This window comes from Hyperoodon ampullatus (assembly GCF_949752795.1).
Source record: "Hyperoodon ampullatus genome assembly, chromosome: X".
Classification (NCBI taxonomy): domain Eukaryota; kingdom Metazoa; phylum Chordata; class Mammalia; order Artiodactyla; family Ziphiidae; genus Hyperoodon; species Hyperoodon ampullatus.
The window spans coordinates 25,104,835-25,108,222 of NC_136913.1; positions in this window are offsets into that span (position 1 = coordinate 25,104,835).

A 3,388-nucleotide genomic window follows, 5' to 3' on the forward strand; every position below is an offset into this window, starting at 1 on the left:
ACTTGATGAGGGAGGTTCTTTGTAAGAGAATTTTAGCTAATAAATACAGAAAGAAGGAGAGTATTATAAAATTACAATTTTAAAATTCAATGAAATAATGGAAGTAGTCAGTAAACTTCAATGGATGCTCAATCCTTTAGGTAAGGTTCTGATGGAGAAATTTATAACTGAGGGATAACACTGATACCACATGAACCCAGTGATTAGTCTTACTATAACTAACAGTTGGACAACCCTACATTATATGTCTACTGATAAGATATAGTAGGAAATACACAGTACCTCCAAAAGATATGTTGTTAAAATATTGTTCCCGAATATAAGAAAACCCATAGATCTATCTGAAGTTTACAGGAAATATGGGGGGTAATATGTAGAATAGAAAGAAAAAGCATACCATGAGAAAAGAAAAGTAAAACTCAGAATATAGGTCTTTTTACAGAACAAATGACCTGGTTTAGCCAATAAATCAATGGCATTATTTTTTAAAACGTGAGGACAGTGTTATGGAATAAGACTTTTAGAGACCTAGTAACCAAATGTATGAAATTTATTTGAATCCTAATTTAAAAGAAAAAAAAATTTAATTGTCTCTGAGATAATCAGGGAAATAAATACGGATTGAGTTGTAGTTGATTTAAGAAATAATCGTTAATTATCTTTAAGTATGATAATGGGATGGTGAATGTATTATTGTAAATGCCCTGATCAGTTAGAGATGCCAACTGAAAATGCTGCAGTTGAAATGACATGATATCTTTGTTTTACTTTTAACTTCTCCAAAAACTGTTTACTTACACACACACACACACACACACATCATACATGTGGGCACTGATTTCCACAAAGTATCACCTGACAACCTGTTAATAGAGCAACACTAAGTTTGTTCAAAATCATTTTGGTAAGGGAGAATGCCATGTTGAAAAACTCTTACCAGTGTCTCAGGCTCAAGTGGTTTAAAGCAGGGAACTGAATGAAATTGGACAAAGATCATAATATAATCATTTAGGACTAGTGGACACAGTAAGGTAGCAAGGGTCTTAAAGCAAGTATTCATAAGGAAATTGTTATTTAATAAGTGAGATGTTTGCCCAGATGAACAGATTATTATCTTTGATAAACTGATTTGTAGGGATTTCCTGAGGCAAATAGTATAGTTATTTTAATAAATTTACAGTCTTATCTTTCCAAAGCAAAGTTTTCCTGGAAAGAAAATAGAACAACTAAGTCATGTTGATACAGATGGTCTTAGTTCTCAATAAACAGAGAAACAAGATTTGCAAAATGTTGATAACTGTTGAGGCTACATATGGTATAAAGAGTCAGTTAATTTTACTTTTCTCTATAGCTCTGTATTCATCTGAAAATTCCCATATTAGAAAGCTTTTAAGAGTGGTAATGTTGAGATCCTCTTCTTTCATAAAATCTAAGGAAGCCACTTGGATATGGAGGAACATTTGGAAAACTAAGAACTGGTTACAAAGGATCAGGCAAAAAAGGGACTGGATAAACAAGAGGAATAATAGGAAATGTACTAATGTGGTGGTTAGAAAATAGTTATCTGACCTGGATGTTTTTGTATTAAAACACCTGCAAATTGGTATTTTAGCTAATATTTAATATATACCAGCTATTCTTTTAAATGCATAATATACATTATGTCATCTGATCCTCACACAAACTTTGTGAGATAGGAATTCTTAGTAGCAGCATTTTACAGTTGACTTTTATTAAGACTTGACAAGGTCCAGTTAATGTGTCTGAGGACAGAAAGCTAGAAACAGGTGGCATAAGATTCAAAGACCGCCTCTTCTGGTTTCAAAAACTGAAATCTAAAGTGCTGCAATAACCTAGTTTAACTTAACAAGATGGAACGGAGGGATTTTTCCTAAATTATTATTTTCATTTTTTAGGGTATAGAAACCTCATACTTCATACGGAAGCCAGGGCTTCTGTATGTGTCCAGCATATATGAGAAGAAAGTCTGAGCTCAAGACCTATCTAAATAGAAAAGAAGTAACTCCCCATAAATAGTGTTTATGTTTAAATGCTCAAGTTGGACAAACACATTGCAGCTGAATTTCAGTTACAGTCTTGATAAATGGATAAGGGCCCCTGACTTTGAACCACCAGTACTTAGAAGCACCTGAGAATGTGGTCATTTGTCAACATTACTGCTTGCTTTGGTTTTAGAAACACAAGCAATGTGCTCATGCGCTGACGGTAGTGCATACAAAATGTGCAATCTATCATCATCATCAACACATATTTACGGAGTTCTCACTGTATGTGTGCTGGTTTCAGAAGTTGCAATGGGGATTTATATGGCATAGAGAAACCATCCTACTGTGTTTTCCCTTCCTTTCTCTTTCAGCCGTATGTAATGTTTCTGTAAGAACTGTGAATGTTAAAAAAATATACTTACCCGTCAGAAAACTGATAATTTTACAAAACTGAAAATACCTTTTTGTTCCCTGTTATAATTTATATTGAGTTCAAGGTATTCCATGGTCATGATTCTTTTGCAAACAAGGTGGGGTCTTAAAATATGACCTAAATGGGTGGTCAATCAGGCATTAGATTGGAGATCATCACACTCTGTTTTGCCTTTGGGAAAAATGCAAAGAAATATAAAAGATGAAGCCATAAAAAGGAATGAAATAATGACATTTGCAGCTACACGGATGGACCTAGAGATTATCATACTAAGCGAAGTAAGTCAGAAAGAGAAAGACAAACACCATATGATATCACTTACATGTGCAATCTAAAATATGACACAAATGAACTTATCTATGAAACAGAAACAGAACTCACAGACATAGAGAACAGACTTGTGGTTGCCAAGAGGGAGGGGGTGGGGGGGGTTGGATTGGGAGTTTGGGACTAGCAGATGCAAATTATTATATATAGAATGACTAAACAACAAGATCCTACTGTATAGCACAGGGAACTATATTCAATATCCTGTAATAAACCATATGGAAAAGAATATGAAAAAGAACATACATGTATGACTGAATCACTTTGCTGTACACCAGAAACTAACACAAGTAAATCAACTATACTTCAATTTAAAAAAAAAAAGAAATACAAGAGATGTTTTCATTTGAAGATATTGACAGCTACAGCATACTGTTCTGAGTAGACATGCAAAGGAAGACGCTTGTTTGTTTTCATATGGTACTTAATTTGTAAACATTTCCTGAATCAATATTTAGTTAGTTCTGCTATGGTTTAGATATCACAACCCTATTAATTAAGCAAATATTATTATTTATTTATTTATTTATTTATTTTTTTGTGGTATGCGGGCCTCTCACTGTTGTGGCCTCTCCCGTTGCGGAGCACAGGCTCCGGAAGCACAGGCTCAGCGGCCATGGCT